We start from the raw sequence: 19,228 nt of genomic DNA, 5'->3' as shown, positions 1-19,228 counted from the left end.
CAGGTCTGGTTAAACTCTCAGTTTGTGCATGTTGCTCAGAGGGTTTATTGGACTGCAGAATTTGGGTAGCATTGCACATTCGCTACTGAAGGAATGAATCCTGATGGCAAGGCAGGAACGACTTGACCTGCAACGCCAATGCCTGTATGTTACAGGCCAGACTAAAGTCACATAAGGACCTTGTGTCTTCTACAATCTCTTTGCTGGTATCTATATGCTGTGATGGTTAGAAAGCTCTGGTTGAGATTTTCGAAGGAGTAAGAACTGGAGGGTGTCTAAAGAGGTAACTTGAGGAACAGTGTTTGAGGATGGAGACATGAAGAGCCAGTCTTTGAGAGAGGGAAGCTGGAAGTTGTGTGTGCAAGAGACAAAGACAAGTTAGGGAAGAGGAATGAGAACCGCTATGGAGGTGGGGAGGAGAGGAAAGCTGACTGTGAGGTCAGGAAGGTTACTTCAGGCAGGTATTATGGACTAAGAGAGACAATGAGAGAGATGGACAAGGTGAAAAGCAGGTGAGAGATCACACAGGTAAAGGCAAGAATTGGAAACAGATGGTGAGGATTTGGGACTACAAAGAAGAATCAGGAGAAGTGGAGAATAGGACCAGAGTGAGAAGTCTGCCAATATAAATAGAATTGGGAAAATAATATTGGGCATGGAAATGTGTCTCTAGTAGCTGAAGAGAATAAGAGCATGTCTTTAGTATCTACTTGAAATACATAATATTTGCAAACTACAAAGAAATTGTTCTTGGGTTGTTTGTTGTTTTGTTTTGTTTTTTTAAAGGAATCACAATATCTGAATTCTGCTCAGAGCAACAGAAGATGTGCTGTGCACAGTTTATAAGGAAGCACGTTCTGAGCTCACACAGAATTACATAACTTTAGGTCTCAATTTTCCCATTTTGCCATATAACTCTCAAGGATGCTGGTGGGGAATATGTATGTATCACTTCTGGAAATTAAACCTTTATATATAACAAAGCTTCTTCTTTTTTTTTTTTTTCCCTACTGACCCCTATCTTTTTTTTTTCCTCTGATTTATTTTTTCCAAGATGAATTTTACTGGAGCATGCCTTTATTTGTCTAATTCTGAGGTAATTTTAGTCACAGCTTAACAGAAAATTATCTATGGATGCACCCAATATGTATAGTTGATAAGACAACTTTAAAATAACAGAAATATAAAACTACAAATAATAAATAAAGGAAACTAACTCTGTCAAAATGTAACAATATTAATCATGGAAGCTAATTTACACTTGGTTTTTATAATTCAAAGCGATGGAAAGAATTCTAAGTAGTTAAAAACCCTTTAAAAAACTAGTAAAACTATTATTATCAGATAATTCTGATAGAATAGAAGATCAGCTTCTAGACCATCTAAGGAACCTGAAGGTGCACAAGTCCATGGGACCTTTTGACACTGTCCCACATGACATCCTTGTCTCTAAATTGGAGGGACATGGATTTGATGGATGGACTACTCAGTGGATAAGGAAATGGTTGGATGGTCACACTCAAAGAGTTGTGGTCAACGGCTCGATGTTCAAGTGGAGACCAGTGACGAGTGGCGCTCCTCAGGGGTTGGTATTGGGACCAGTGCTGTTTAACATCTTTGTCAGCGACATGGACAGTAGGATTGAGTGCACCCCCAGCAAGTTTGCTGACAACACCAAGCTTGGTGGTGCGGTCGACATGCTGGAGGGAAGGGATGCCATCCGGAGGGACCTTGACAGGCTTGAGAGGTGGGCCTGTGTGAACCTCATGAAGTTCAACAAAGCCAAGTGCAAGGTCTTGCACATGGGTTGGGGCAATCCCAAGCACAAATACAAGCTGGGAGGAGAATGGATTGAGAGCAGCCCTGAGGAGAAGGACTTGGGGGTGTTGGCTGATGAGAAGTTCAACATGACCCAGCAATGTGCACTTGCAGCCCAGAAAGCCAACCGTATCCTGGGCTGCATCAAAAGAAGCATGGCCAGCAGGTCGAAGGAGGTGATTCTCCCCCTCTACTCCGCTCTCATCTGCAGCCCCCAACATAAGAAGGACATGGACCTGTTGGGATGAGTCCAGAGGAGGGCCGCGAAGACGACCAGAGGGCTGGAGCACCTCTCTTATGAAGATAGGCTGAGTGAGTTGGGCTTGTTCAGCCTGGAGAAGAAAAGGGTCTGGGGAGATTTTATAGCAGCCTTCCAGTACCTGAAGGGGGCCTAGAAGAAAGCTGGAGAGGGACTTTTTATCAGGGCATGTAGTGATAGGACAAGGGGTAATGGCTTTAAAATGAAAGAGGGTAGATTTAGATTAGCTATAAGGAAGAAATTCTTCACTGTGAGGGTGGTGAAGCACTGGGACAGGTTGCCCAGAGAAGTTGTGGGTGCCCTGTTCTTGGAAATGTTCCAGGCCAGGTTGGATGGGGCTTTGAGCAACCTGGTCTAATGGAAGGTGTCCCTTCCCATGGCACAGAGGTTGGAACTAGATGATCTTTAAGGTCCTTTCCAACCCAAACCAATCTATGATTCTATGATTCTAAAATTACTATTATCTTTCACTTTTAAATTAGTAAATATTTGAACTTACTTGAATATAACTATTATTTTCAATGGAATTGCTCTGATCCTGCTAATGCTGGCATATATGCTTTGCTTCACATACTGTCAGCCTCCTGCAAAGTTTTGTGTGTTCCTCTTCATAAAATTTCCACTCCTAATAACAAAACATTTTATATCAGTAAATAATTTCAATAAAAAGAATTGAGTGAAAGAATCCAAAGATTTAAAGATCAGAATGTGTGTTCATTACATACTGCATAAAGCTTCAGGTTTAAGGAACTAGAAAGTATAGAAACCATTGTCTTATGTCAACAGTGATATTATTATAGTTAAGATAACGGTGTCCTATGAATAGGTTAACCATAATTTGGTCAGGATTTTATTTATTTATTAATATGTATTTGTTAATGTGACATCCTCTAAAACAGTTGCTACTGATCACTGTTAGTATCAATTGCTATACACAAACCCATGCTAATGTGTTTATCAGTTACAGATACAGATATTTCTATAACAAACTTCAGGGGTTTTTTTTGTCATTTAAATTATCTTTCTCTGTCTTGAGGATGGACAATAAATTAGTACCTTGTTCATCCTCTAAGCATTAACTTGTTGGGATAGGTTTAGGAGGTCTTGAATAGCTGTTTGACTGTGGTTAAGTATTTGTTTCTCTAAGCAGTTTGGAGCAGGTTTTTTGGGCATTGAAGGGTGGCACTAGATATGATACAAACAAAAATAAGTTGTATAAGTAATCATAATTATTTTAATCTTAATTAAATTGTTAATGTTGCATTTGTTAGCAATTATTTGTTAACTCAAACAGCTCTCTGTGGTTTGTCTGTTACAGCAGACAGTTATCCTACTGGCCTACACTGAATCAGGCCACATCTGACCTTGTGGTATAATTTTAGCTTGTGATACTAATAGGAAGTTTTGGAAATCAAATATGTTGTTTCTAGTCCTGAATCTAATCCCTTTCTTACTTCTTATCCCTCAGTTGTCTCATTCTCTTAAAATCTTGTTCCCTTTCTATCCTTCAGAGGATGCTTTCCTTATAATTGCTGTGTTATAGTTTGCCTAGAGGTATGTAACTGCTCCCAGACTCCTGCGGCTGAAATTCTTGCTGTAAAGGTGTTTTATTTTCCCCCTGAAAAGTGTCTACTTCATGACTTTTTCAACCTTGCTTAAAAGTAAAATTGGACAGTAATCCTTCAGAGCGCTTAGATAAGCCCCTCAGGGAATGATAATAATATTGGCCATTTTCTAACTGGCTGAAACAGAGCTTCTGTTTGAAGGAACCATTAAAAAGATGAGTAATCGCTGGTGACAGATCTTCACAACGGTATTTCAACAACTAATTAGGGTTGTTGTCACAGTTAGTGGCATTTCTTCTTGGTAAAGCAGCATGCAAAGTAGCCCTTATATTACAAAGTACTGTGGCTGACAGCCCAGAAGCAGGTGATGGCTATGAGGTCAGTGTGCAGCTGCCCAGAATAGTGAAGAAATGATTAAATGTCTGCAACCTCGGAGACAGAGATGTTCTCCAACTAATTCTTGTGAGACTCTGACATGTCATCTGGTGCTGATATGAAGAATCTTTCTAGACGTAATTCCTTATCTAGGAAAAGGAAACGGTCACTAACGAAAAAAGCTATTAAAGCAAAACCTTCACATTGTCCAGAATCTATGCAGTAATCTATGTAATCTTGGGTGGGAAAATGAATTATCATATTTTCCAGACTAGCAGTCCATTTGGAAATGACAGAATGAAAACAGGACAGAGAGCAGGAACTGGAAAAATGAAGATTTCACCTGACTCCAAATATCTTCCCTTTTTTAGTGGCAGCCACAAGTTTTGTCTTCATTAATTCAGCAGCTGATTAAGAGAACAGCCTTTTGATATTCCTACTTTCTTTAGTGATTATAACGTGTGTTAGAAAAGACTAAAACAGTAAAACAATAACAAAAAGTATATTAGTTGTATTAGTCATGGTGTTTGGAGAGAACCCATTTTTTCTGAACGTGTTTTCACTTTTTTCAGGCATAAAAAAGAAGAAAATGTGTTAATAGAATTCCTTGAGGTGGTAAAACAGGATATTTTTACTATCAGCTTGATTAATTTCGGTGCCTGCTTACCTTGAATAAGCCAGGCCAAAGCCAGCTTTTTTCCCCTGTGAGTTTTTCATTAACTTTACACCACTGTGGGGATGAAACAAAACATTTTACTAGTTTTGAAATGGGAAAAACTGAACAGGCTTATAGGTGTTCCCACTAGTTTTGGATGATAAAGGCCCCATGCATATCTGCATTGCCCTGCAAATTTCCTGGAATTCATTTAAAACAGTGGGAATCTCCACTTACTCGGTTGTCTATAAAGAATAGTTTCTAAGATAGTCTTTTTAATTTGTGCTCATAATAACTGATACAAAGAAGAAAAAATACAAACCTGTCAAAATACAGTATGAAACTATATGTTTTGTTTCCTTCACAATTAAGTTTGGTCAAAGTAGACATTTCTGTCTCCAGAAAAATTGAGATGTCGTGATTTTTTTAAAACTCTAGAAGGGACACAAAGCCAAAACTTACTTTATTTATATATTTTGAAGGAAATTTGAAGACGACTTTGAGCTTTTTCTTTTAGCTTCAATCTTTCTCAAGTTTGACTTCAAATACATTTCAAAATTGTTTCTTTTTTATTTGTGAATGTTTCAGGTTTGTTTGCGTTTTTTTTCATGAGAAGGAATTAGCCAAAGTTGGAGGTTTCACACAATCAGAATATTTTAATTGAACAAAAGCTTCTAATCAGCTGATCTCCAAAACGATATGAATTATGAAGTTAAACATCTCATCCTTTCAAAGGCAATAACAAAAAATACCACATGTAGCTGGAATGGTAAAATATGCAGAAAATTTCCTTGGAAGTTCTTCCGCTTCTCTCCTGTAGTAGTTATTTTTGTTTTATACCATACTTTGTGAAGTCATAAATAATACTAAAGTAGACATTTGATTCTTATTAGTATTGCCTCTTTTTCAGGGGAGTATTTTTGGCCCTCTGATTCCCTCTTCCTTTCCCATAATTGCATAACACTTTTCTCCCCAGTCATCTAAGTATGTTGAAGAGCAACATTACACATTTTTTCCAACAGAGACGGCTTAAAATATTTCAGATCCTATTCTGCTTCTGAATTGCATTTTGTCTTTTCTTCCATGTAGTTGTACAGTGAAAACTGTTTGTGAAACCATGTAATAACCCCAATTACTGGAGTGACTGAAAAGTAGAAATATATCTAAAATAATTTGTCCTTATTTTTTTCTGCGTAAATCACTTCAGCGGCCTAGTTCACATAATCAGCCATACACACTAATGTGTTGGCACAACTGGTAAACTATGTGTGAAACTAATACATGCAGAAAAAGTACAAATTTCTTCAGCCAGTTTTGCCACTGTGGAAAATGTATCATGTAGATGCATCCAACGTTAAATGCTCCAAATTTATAACATGGATAGCACTCAGTGTATTAACAATACTCTGAAAGATTAGGTAATCTCAGTTTCTTTACCAATGAATTGCCAGGTCTAACCCTGCCCTGCTCTATTATGAGTTTCCAGAGCAACAAGGAGGACATCAGAACCACTTGTTCATTCCTCTACAGCATAAGGAAGTGTGAAACTTCATGTTAAAATTAATATTTGTTTTATAGTAGGTGATTTTTTTTTAGAGTAAAGATACAACTAAATCATGATGGAAAGTAATATTTCAACAAAGCCCGTTTTCTGCCACTGCACAGTCACTGCAAATCATCTGAGGAAATCAATAAAGTTGGTCATAAATGTGTAAGGTTACGCATGTTGTACGTACCTTAGACTTTGCAGAAGTGAAATTAATAGGCAAACTTCACTTTCTTGTCTGTGTTTATTAATTTGGTGAAACTCTGTAAAGCTAAATGGAATTACTACTGATTTTTACTTTATAGTGTTGATTTTATTTTGAAGGAAACAGTAAAGGAAGAAACGTTATTAAAACTGTTTGAATTTGTGATGACATAATGTTTAATTGAAAATGCCAGGTATTCAAGTAAAAATAGTTTCATGGAAAGGGATTGGTTGCTCAAATTTCTGAACTAAGAAAGAGATTGCTAGATTTTTATTCTATTTCCTTCCTGTGCACTTGATTACTGGAGCTCCCAAAGATTCCAGTGCTTTGAGGCTTCTTGGGTTTGGGGTAATTGATAATCAAGTCCCCATCTCTGAAGTAAGAAGCCTGGGAAAACTGCTAACTCCAGCCTCAGTCAGAAAATTTAGACCTTGACTGGGAGTTGGGTGCCTAGAAGACTGTGGTAGGTTCTGAGGTGTGGCCTCCTTGAGTCATGCTACAGAAGTCCTTCTATTTTGCATAAGGTGATCACCACCTCGATACTGAAACTAAAGTTCATTATCCCTCTGTTTCTCTTTAAATTTTTTTTCAGCCTTCCAGTGGCATCCTACACAATTGCTGTGACTGATTGTTTATAGGCATATCTGCATATTTGTTGAGAAATTAGAGATGGCCATGATGGGAATGTTTAGAAAACTGATAAATCATGCCAGTTTTAGAGTTTAAGATGAAACTTAGCTGGACGGACATTCACTGACAGCACACTGCATAATAAATGGTTAGTTCTCATTCATTATCCCTATGTAATCTAAGCAGTTAGTCCCCAACAATCACATCCTAAATTAATGGTGAGTAAACAACGCCACTGAGGTGATGCCCTATTGACCTACATATTGCCATATGTGGAAACAGTCCTTCATAGCTGAGGTGTAGAAGCAGCCAGGCTCAGAGCTCTTCCCCCAGGAAAGCCAGAGTCTGTGTAGTATACAATGCTATAAAACAAGGAAGAGGAAGGTTTGTGGGAGTAGGGATGAATAATTGACTTTCTAGGTCTCATGACATAGATGTTGAAGCACAAAAAACAATAGTGAGTTTCAGGCCAGAAATCATAAGTGTATTTAGTTACTGAAAGATGCAGGTTAAACACATAATGTGCGGCATAAGTTTGAGGAGCTTTTGGAAAACATGCCATGAACATTAAAACTGTGACCTTTACTAAGGCAATATAAAAGTTTGGCTCTACTCCTTATTTATATGCTGTGGATTGAGGCTGCAATCAATAATGAAACTTTAGTGGAACCAGCATTCATTTCATAATGATGTTAACTTTGGAAAAAATAATTTAATTTCTTCCTTCAAATATAGAAGGATTCATCTCTTTGGTATCTTTATATAGTCAGACATCTGGGAGTGAAATACTTTTTATATAAACTAACATTTCAAATTAGGCTTCAATGACTAAAAATGTCTGTTTCTTTGGAACAGAAATCCAGATGCTCTTGGCAAATGGCTATGTTTAAAAACATCAACTACAACATGGCCCTTCGAAGAACAAATCTTAGTAGGATTCCAAATGAAAGTACAAACCTGAATTTAAACAGAAGCTTATACATCAGTTCAAACTTTTCTTTTATCACTACATTTTTTACGTAGTTTCAGCAGTGAACTGAATGGCATGCTGTCAGAATAAAAAGTAACAGCGGGTCCTAAGGACAAATTGATATAAAGACTGATATAATAACTCAATACTCCTCTATAATTTGCCAGAGTTTTAGGGAATATTTTATATGTGTGTATAGTTTTATTTATATTTTAACAATTAACTTCAGTTAAAACAAAATTAACTTCTTGTGACTTTTGTGTTCCTCTCAACTATATTTTCTACTATATCAGTATCCTGTGGTATTAATGCTGTCTGTCTCCTTGCTAATTCAGTCTTTTTGGTTAATCCATAGATTAATTCATTTTGTACGATTGCAGAATGTCCACATTTTAGAAATATGGGTACTTTAAATAAAATTCACATTTCTGAGTTCCCTTTATAACTATTGTACTTATCATATTTCATGTATATTATCTCCTTTAGAAATTCTATCACTATGTACCTGGAACGTATAACGTATGGAACGTATAACATACAGCTTTTCCTGGATGACATTGAGTATGTTGAGATTAATGAAAGAAAATAATTCCACACATGGTTTCTCATATTCTTCGATAATTAATATTCCTCTCCAGATTTCAGTAGCAAGATATAAGCTATTGAAAAGCTTCTTATAACCTGAAAGAAATCCTTTTAGAAAGTAAGCTTGCTGCATGCTCTGCAGCTGTAATTTCTTGGGAGGTAATGTCTTAAGGAGGATGTCCTGTTTCACCCAGTGTGGAATTTTGATTTTGAAGCATGATTGTCTCTAGTGACATACAGTTAAGTTTTTAGTGTTTAGAAATTTAAGGCTACTTGTAATAAAAGTTAAGGTTCGTACATGAGAGTCAAAGTGGTGTTTACACACAGAAATTGATAAAACTTTTTTTTTTATTATTCATTTGCCACCTTAGTCTTGGAAGTGTCTAGGCTTCAGAATCTGCTGAGATGGCTGGGAAAAGAAACTAGAGCTGAAAAATGACAAAAAGTGGGGAGAAGAAAAATTATTGTTCAGAAAGATAATGACTATAAACCACGACGAAGAAGGCTGGAACTGGTTGAACTGAGGACCTGGGAAACTGACTGAAAAGATTACGAGGAAGGTTTAGAAGGGTCTGCTTAGGAAAGAGGACATGACCTGGAAGCTGGGTAGGAAAGGGAAGACTGGACAGGCTGTTTTGCACATGTGAACTAAAAGGAAATTGGATTCTTGGAGCACCTCAACTGGAAGGGAATCACCCCAATTAGATCAACAGCTAGAAGGTAGTAAATAGTGGATTGTTCAGAAACTGAGGTAAGAAGAACAGAAGAGAATAAGGCAGAACAGAAATATACATTAAATAATGCAGCTGTACATTAAATTATGAAAGTCATTCTGACCATAAAAAAAAAGCCTCTGCAAAATCTGCAGGTGTAAGACTATTTTCTTTCAAGATGAATCTGTGCTTTTTAATGTATTAACGGGTGTTTTAAGAAGCCTATATAAACCATTATGCATGGAAACCCCTTTTTATGATTGTTTGGAGAGCTCTCGTCTGATTTAATGAAATAACCTTAATTACGTATCCATATGCTCGATCTCATTTATAAACAGTGGAGAGGAAAAAAAAGCATTTTTTTGCTGCTGATACTGCTATTATTGTTATAGCCTGCTGCTGTGGGTATCACTGAAGCAGTTAGTTTCCTTCTTTCCTTCTGTACTACAGTATGTTAATTCCTGGAATGTACTCTCTGTTCTGATGTGTATTTGGTAAACCCAATAGCCTTCTTGCAACACTTGCTTATGAAAACATGTTTCTAAAGATCTATGACTGCAATAAAAGCACGTCTGGCTTCTAACACTTATAGACACTTGCACACCCATATTTTTCTTGAAAATAGTCCCTTAAAAAAAGCAAGCCAGAAGCACACGAATGAACACAAACCATAGGTACCTATATGGAAATGGGTTGTATCTTTGTGGAGGAATAGGTGGGTTAATTTAGCGGCATCCCTCCTAAAAAAAATTTAAAATATTAAGCATTTGCCTGATTATTCAGCGGGATTTGGAATTTGAAAGTTTAATAGGAATGCAGTCAGGTATTTGGTTTGGTTGGAAAACCCTTTTGCAGACTTTGATCATAAACCTAGACTTTCTTTGGACCAAAAGTGCTGGAACATGAAAATAATGCTTCTACAATTTTTTTTTCATTTCTAAGTGGTGTGGCCAGGGAAACACTACCAGTCTGTTCTTGCATGGTTTTCTTTTCCATTCTGCAGGTTTCAAAGCATACCATCTCCATTGTCTTTACTGAGCTGTTTCCTGATAGGAATAAATTAAACAAGTATAGTATCATAGAATAATTTAGTTTGGAAGGGATATTTGGAGGTCATCTAGTCCAACCTCCTGCTCAAAGCAGGTTTAAGCAGATGAGGTTACTCAGTGCCATGCTTGATCAAGTCCTGAACGCCTCCAAAGATGGAGATTCCCCAGCCTCTCTGGGCAACCACTTACAGTATTTGAACTCCCTTGTGGTACAAGGAAAATCCTTTCCCTGAACCAAATTGTGTTCCTTGCTTCCTGGCCTGTTGCTGTGCACCTCTGGGAAGAGTCTGACTCCATCTTCACTGTATTCTCTGGCCAAGTGTTTGTAGGCAGCAATAAAGTCTACCCTGAGCCTTTTATTCTCCAGGCTGAACTGATCCAGTTCCCTCAGTGTCTTCCCATACATACAGTGCTACAGTCCTTGACCATCTTGGTGGCCATCCTTTTGACCCTTTCCTGTATATTAATATTATTCTTTTACCAGAGAGCGCAAAATTGGACACAGCGCTACAGATACGTTCTCACAAGTGCTGAATAGAGGGGAAGGGTCACTTGCCTGGACTTGTTGGCTACACTCTTCCTAATACAGCCCAGGATGTGGTTGGCCTTCTCTGCTGCAAGGGCACACTGCTGACTCATGTTCAACTTGTTGTCAAGCCAGATCCCCTGGTCCATTTCTGAAGAGCTGCTTCCCGTACAGTCAGTCCCCAGCTTGTACTGTTATTTGGGGTTATATTTCATCCTAGACGCAGGACTTTGCACTTCCTTTTATTAAACTTCATGAGGTGTCTGTCACACTATTTCTCCACCCTGTCCAACTTCTCATAGATAGTCCCTATCCACTCAGCATAGATAGCAATAGACTTGGTCAGAATGGAGTTGTCCTTTGTAAACCCATACTGGCTGCCCCCAATCACTGTCTTGTTCTTCATGGATTTAGAAATGGCTTCTAAGACTGTTCGCCTGTCCTTGGTCACTAACAGGGCCAACATATGGAAAAGGAATACAAAGAAATAATGAGAAGGAGCAGTCCACAGCTGGTTGTATGTATTGATGAGAAAGGAAGCAATATAGAAAGGGAAATCCTCACTGCTTCACAGTGGAAGAATGGGAGGAGAAGGAAAGGAGGAAACTCTCTGCAAAATGTCTGTGGCTCTCCTTTCTCAGGAGGAGACATTAAGGGGTATGAAACCCCTGCTTTGCCCTAAACTGTTGAAGGAGAGTTTGATGCCCCATCTTGATGAAAAGCATGAAAATTATCTACTAGGAAAGAGTGAAGAGAAACAGATCTTGAGTCCTTTTTCTTTTCTTAACTTGGATTTCTAAACAATGAACCTTTTTTATTTTTTTTTAATCAGTATTTCATATTTATAGTGCCTTTACAAACATATGAATGAGCATTTTGTTTCAAACTGAGGAAAGCGCACGTACATACCCTTATCACAAGATTGCATGAAGCAGTATATAGATGTCACTGTCAGAGAATATAATTATTTTTAAGAGGAGGAAAGCAGTGTCATTTTCCTCCAGCTTTAGAGGCTGACAAGGCATAGGAGCACAATAAAAATTGAGATTATCCATTAAAAAGTGGTCTAAAAACATCTTACGATGTTTAGTTAGTTTAAAAATATTAAAGCAGAGAGGGAGAGAAACAAATACCATTTACATTAATTGCTGTCTTACTTACTTATACCCACAGAAGAAATAGCATCCCATTCTAAAGAATTCAAACAAGCAAAGAGGATAATGTTAGGAACTCTGATTTTCATAAAGAAAGTTTTCTTTTGTTACATCCTTCAGTTCCAGAGGACTAAAGGGAAACTTTCTATATATTCAGTAAGAATGAAATGTATCTCATGGGACAGGGGCAGAAATCTTTATCAAAGACTTAAATAAGAACTTAAGCAGTTCACAAGGCTTGTGTGGAGCCCCGTCGCAGGTCGATATCTTACCTATTGAAAGGTCAAGCCATTCTATTGCTTCAATACAAACTACTAAATAGGACTGTGTCATTCTGTGGTGTGCCAGAAGGGTAACAGGCTTAATCTAATCATGATTTGAAATTCCTAGCCATGGTTAACCTTTAAATATTTATTTGAGCCAGTAATGGATTTCAGTTTCTAATGCCAAAATATGATACCTGCAACAAAGTTTTAGCCTTGGAAATGTAGTTTGAACTTCTTGTAATTATCGGTTTACAAGAGTGGAAGACAGAAATGTCCCAAATATCCGAGGGCGTTAACACATTAAGCACTCACTTCCCACTAGGTCTTTGAAAAATTCTGTGTTGAAAGTGTGTTATACGTTGCAGTGGTCTAAAGTCCTTAATATACAGTATCAATCTTGTCCAAAGTTAAATGGCTGGATTCCTCTGAACAAGTATACAAAGGAAGGAAGAAATGTGAATTGAAGTTAAACAAAATAAATCCTGTCCCTTCCTCACCCTCAAACAACACTCAATAACTGTATAAATCAATAATTAAAAAAAAAATCCAAACCAACCAAATAACAAAACCACAAATAGTTCCTTTGAATTTGTAACTGAATTTGTAATTAACTTTGCTCAAAACTCTGAGCAGTGAGCTAGGATTCTTTTGGGTCAACGAGCTTCAAATGAAGTCAGCACATGGAAAGATTACGAAGGTCTGTAAACAAGAACAAGTTTTTCCAGTTCCCTTTTTCCCCAACGGAAATAATAATTTTAAAGAGAAATTATTCTGAAACACACAAAATAGCTCATTCACAATCAAGGATGGGTGAATTGTGAACATAAGGCTATATTTATCTCCATTAACTTTGGGCAAAAATGTCTTCCTATTAACATTACTATTTTACTGAAATTCTTTGTACTGATCTGGTAAAAATAGAGTGTAGGGAAATGGGTATCTTCATAAATTAATACTAATAATTAATTTTTCCCCCCAGCTAAAAATCAGCAGATTTACTTACCGATGTAAATAAACACAAACACACTTCGGCATTCTTTGAAGCTGTGTTCTCTTTTGTATGTTTGCATTACACTTTTTCCAGACATCTGCTACTAGTGCAATCCTAAGACATGTCCTTTGGATAATGGGATGTCAGCTCACTGGTGGGTTAAATGAGTCATTTGCAGAAGCAGAGCACTTACTGTGAAGTTGCTCCTTGTCTACACACCTTCAAAGGGAACAGTGACCTAGCTGCACGTTGGTGCTGTGGCTTTTCTCCCAGTTTGGGAACTTGTGGGCTAGGTGCAGCTGATCAAGAAAGTGCCCCCCTGTAGTGAAAAGGCAGTGGTGGTCAGCTGCACAGGTGTGAAATTCAAGTGTTACATTGGGAGAGGGAAAAAAGGGTTAGGACAGAGAAGCTCATTCTTAGCACAAGACTTGTCTCTTCGTTATTTTTTATTTTCATTGAATTTTATCTGTTCAGCTCTCAAAGAATTAATCTTACACAATACACTATCAAAACTGGCACGTGTGCTCTAATTCAAGTGAACGCAGAGCTAAGCTTTGTATGTCTTTAATTACTGCTTTTCTGAGCTTTCCATGTCACTGCTATTTCCACATGCTTGGTTTCAACCTTCAAATCAGGTGACAAACTAAGAGATACCTAACATGAGTATTCAACCTCACTGTGTAGGTAGCACTATGCTGTCATGAAGCATAGTATTTGTTGGTCCAGGTAGCACTATGCTGTAATGAAGCATAGTATTTGTTGGTCCAGGTTTTTAACATTCTAGTAAGAATTTGCGATTTTTTAGGAACTCAAACCATTCACTAACAGGGTCAGATTTTTAAAGGATAGTCGTGACAGTCTTTTAAAACAAACAAGTAAACAAAACCTTTTAGAAAATGTATTAATCTGATGATTTAATAGTTGTACAGTAACTGTTCTCTTTCAGGAATAGGTGAATTGCACATCCTAAATGCTATAGAGATCCAGGAGAATAAAAGCTTAGGCCATAGGTTTTGCCATGAACAGATAGGAAAGGCTGTATTGTAGGGATATCATGAAAATGCTATAGCTTGGATGTTAGACATCAATGAAAAGTCTGAGCAGAAGATGATAGCCTGATTACAGGTCTGAGAGATTACTGCTTTACACAATAAACAGAGCATGAGGGAGCAGAGAGGGGTTGGGAGGTGAAAACACTGAGAGATTCATTTTTTTACATGTTAGACTTGAATTCATAGCTAGTCATCCATGAAATCAAAAAGTCAGAAAGATAAGCCAACATCTTCCTGAAGGCCTTGAAAGAGCAAAGGTAATTTACTAAGACTGTAAAAAATATTAGTTTCTTGAGGGGGAGTCAGGAATAACTTAGAACTCCTCCATATAGAGATTTTTACATAATTGTATGCTGCTAAAAGTATTCAGGTAAGTATTACATGAATACAAGTTCCACACTTTACAAGTTTGTCCCCCACACAGTGATTATATAGTAGCAAGTGGGAATAAAAAGGAGAAATGTTTTAGTGTGCAAATTCTTTCATTCATTCTTTCACATATTAAAGTGTTTTTCCCTTCCTGAGAACATTATTATAGCAATTATTATTATAGCAACTAATGAATTTTTTCTTTGTGTTATAGGAGTGTCTCAAGGCAAATACTTTTTATTCTTTCATATCAATATTTGTACATATCTCAGTCAATAATCAAAGACTTTGTGGTGCTAAGCATTATGCTGAAAAGTAGTTCTTTCCCTCTGAGAACTGAAGTAAGCAGCGTGCCATACGATAGCATTCAAATAATGAAGGAATATGAACAAAATCTTGTAACTGTCCTCCATTGTCACCAAAACTTTGTCCTTTCGATTACTGCCTACTTAAATCCAACGTGCAGTCCATAAGACATGGTGTCGTGAGCAAGCCAGAAGCCTCCATAGCAACTTGTAAGAACACAAACTGTAGCAACTAATGACAATTTCCGTGTCTCTTGGCCAATTCCAGACCCACATAATGTGCCAGAAAACTACTTAAAAGTGTATAAAACAAAGTTTGAAAAAATAAACAAAAAACCCCAAATAAAACAACCACAAAAAAAACCCCCAGAACTAAACATGCAAACTTTGTTTACAATATCTTTTTCTCTTGAAAAATGAAACTTTAAAAACAAATGCTGTCAGGTTCTTCTGGAAGATCAAAAACACATTACAAGCTTGATTTTGATCATGTACAAGGCCACTCAAGAATGTCTTAAGCTGACATGAAAAAGAAATGTTTCTGTTTTCTTCCTTGTTTTCTACCAGATGAAAAGAATGCTTTATTGCACTGGATGTTAGTCTTGGTGAAGAACAGAGGTCTAACTGTAACAGATGAACAAGCAACAGGTGATGTACAGTTTCAATCCTGCATTTTAATTCTATTTTTTCTTTTGACTGAAAACCTAGATAATATTTTAGTGTTCAGATTTTTTAAAATACCAAAACTTTTTCAGATGCATCAATTTTTAGATACCAAACATTGACAAGTAAGTTTAATGTAAACAGGTTCCCAAAAGTCTCTGATGAAATTTCATGCTGAATAAGTGATCCAAATGCATATCTTGGTATACATAAAAGGCATGAAGAGGGAGAAGATATTTGGAAGGAAAATCAGATCATCATTTCTACAGCAATAAAATCCCTCCTTGTCCTGATTTCAACTGGGATAGAGTTAATTTTCCTCCTAGTAGCTGGTATAGTGCTGTGTTTGGGCTTTTAGTATGAGAATAATATTGATAATACACTGATGGTTTAGTTGTTGCTAAGTGGTGTTTACACTGGTCAAGGACTTTTCAGCTTCCCATGCTCTGCCAGGTGCACAAGAAACTGGGAGGGGGCACAGCCAAGATAGTTGATCCAAACTGACCAAAGAGCTATTCCATACCATATGACGTCATGCTCAGTATAGAAACTGGGGGGAGTTGGCCAGGGGGCAGCGATCGCTGCTGGGAACTGGCTGGGTGTGTGTCAACGGGTGGTGAGTGGTTGTATCACTTGGTTTTTTTTCTGGGGTTTGTTCCTCTCTCACTCTCTTGTTGTTTTCCTTCTCATTACAATTTATTATTATTATTATTATTTTGTTCCAATTATTAGACTGTTCTTATCTCAACCCACAAGTTTTCTTACTTTAGTCTTCCGATTCTCTCTGCCATCCCACTGGGGGGGAGGGTGAGCGAGCAGCTGTGTGGTGCTTAATTGCCGACTGGGGCTAAACCACAATGGTCCTTTTTGGTGCCCAACGTGGGGCTCAAAGGGTTTGAGATAATAACAGATTAACCAGAGCGTATTAAGGAATTTAGATCTGTTAATAGTTGCGGGTTATGATATTGATTCATCTGTTCTTGATAGTGGTTTACCTGATCTGCACCATGCTCATTTTTTTACTGTACGTCCTAAGGATTGGTGTTGGGTTTTGCAGTTTGCTGTGTTCTGCAGTGATTAGTGATGTTTTGCCTGTGAGATTTGTTATTAAAACAGTGACCTTGAGCTTAATTTGGTATGTAAGTTTTGTACAGAAGCCATTACTGTACATCGGGTACCACCTCGTGGAGACAATTAGCAATTATACTTCTTCCTCTGAGAGGTTTTTTATGGAGGAAATACAAAATGTCACCTTTGCTACTTTCTTCTACAATGTTCCCTCGTTCGTTACAATAACTTTTCAGTATTTTGAACATCCTTGGGTAGTTAAGATACTTCTATTGGTATTGCTTGGGAATATTGTTTCAGTTTTGTCTAAGATTAGTAAACAATTTAAGAATATCATCCAGAGATCTGCCCCAAGGCCAGATAGTTATGCGTGGCAGGGTGTGTGGGATAGTATGGGCACACGGCTAGGACGGTGGGCACCTCCAGTGTTTTGGAACATTCACCCCTGAACGACTGCAGAATCCTGAAAAATTAGTAGAATATTTGGAAAAAATATGTTGTCAGCCTGACAATTCTAAGCAGATACAAATCACTGCAATGTGCTGGGGCTTGGCCCATGCCTACCGAGCCCTGTTCAACAGTATTCAGAACCCTCAAGGGTCTGGTAACAAAACGACAGACACCACGGCTACTCCAGCCCCGCTGCGACAGGCACTGCGGTTCAACCAGGAAACCAACCCATGTATTGTCCCTATACACAAGAAGAAATCTTGGAAGCAAAAGTCAGCTCTTTTAGAAAGGGAATATGAAAGAGTAGGGTCATCACAAGGGGAGGAAAAGGAAGAACTTGTGGATGAGACGGAAACTACCCGATCCCTATCCCTGAGTGAGCTGCAAGATATGCAAAAATATTTCAGTCATCGTCCAGGTGAGCACGTTGTCTCCTGGCTGTTCCGATGCTCGGATAACGGGAGCAGTAGCCTGGAATTAGAGGGTAAGGAAGCCAAACAGCTGGGATCCCTTTCTTGGGAAGGGGGCATTGACAAAGCGACTGGAAAAGGGGCACAAGCCCTCAGCCTCTGGAAGCGACTCCTGTTAGCTATGAAGGAAAGATATCCCTTCAAGGAAGATGTTATATATCACCCAGGCAAATGGACCACCATGGAGAAAGGTATCCAGTACCTGAGGGAATTAGCCATGCTGGAGGTGATTTATGGTGACCTGAATGACCAACGGTTATCCAAAGCCAGATGAAGTCAAGTGCACACAACCCATGTGGCAGAAGTTGGTACAGAATGCACCATTGTCATGTGCCAACTCATTGGCAATACTGAACTGGAAAGATGGAGAGGGTCCAACAGTGGATGACGCAGCTAGCCAGCTCCACGTATATGAAGAAAGTATCTCTTCCTCCCTTGTCTCTGCTGTGGAGAAACTGTCCTGGGAGGTCCAGCAACTCCAGGAGGATAGGTCCTACTTTCCACCTGTATGGACCAGTATCTCAGCTGTTAGGAGTCAGCATTCCTCTGCTCAAGAGAGAGGATATAGAGGGTACACACCATGAGGCACCCTATGGTTTTACCTACGTGACCATGGAGAGAACATGAGGAAGTGGGATGGAAAACCTACCTCCCCCCTAGAGGCACGGGTACGTGAGTTGCAAGGAAAAACAATCACACAAGGGGGTTCTTCCAGGAAAATCGCTGCTTTGGTTTCCAGTGGGCAGATCCCCAGACAGAGTAGAAGAGCTGATCTTACTCCTGATTTTAATGAAGGAGCTCCTGACTCATAAGTACAAGAACTGGGTAGTGAATACTATGACCAGGACTGGAGGGGCCCTGCCTCCAGCCAGGTGGAGGAAGGGGACAACCAGGCTTACTGGACTGTGTGGATTTGATGGCCTGGCACATCAGACCCACAGGAGTATAAGGCTCTGGTAGGCACTGGTGCACAGTGTCCCCTAATGCCATCAAGCTATACAGGGGCAGAACCCATCTGTATTTCTGGAGTGACAGGGGGATCCCAACAGCTAACTGGATTGGAGGTTGACCTGAGCCTAACTGGGAATGAGTGGCAAAAGCAACCCATTGGGACTGGCCCAGAGGCTCCGTGCATCCTTGGCATAGACTGCCTCAGGAGAGGGTATTTCAAGGACCCAAAAGGAACCGGTGGGCTTTTGGTATAGCTGCCTTGGAGGCAGAGGAAAGTAAACAGCTGCCTCCCTGACCTGGTCTTTTGGAGGACCCTTCTGTTGTGGGGTTGCTGAGGGTTGAAGAACAACAGGTGCCGATCGCTACCACAACAGTGCACCGGTGGCAATATCGCACCAACCGAGACTCCCTGATTCCCATCCATAAACTTATTCGTCAACTGGAGAGCCAAGGAGTGATCAGCAAGACTCGCTCACCCTTTAACAGTCCCATATGGCCAGTGCAAAAGTCTAATGGAGAGTAGGGACTAACAGTAGACTATCGTGGCCTGAATGAAGTCACGCTGCCGCTGAGTGCTGCTGTGCTGGACATGC

Source organism: Mycteria americana, chromosome 4, assembly GCF_035582795.1.
Source record: "Mycteria americana isolate JAX WOST 10 ecotype Jacksonville Zoo and Gardens chromosome 4, USCA_MyAme_1.0, whole genome shotgun sequence".
In the NCBI taxonomy this organism is placed as follows: domain Eukaryota; kingdom Metazoa; phylum Chordata; class Aves; order Ciconiiformes; family Ciconiidae; genus Mycteria; species Mycteria americana.
The sequence above is the reverse complement of the archived record's forward strand: the minus strand, read 5'-3'. Positions refer to the sequence as shown.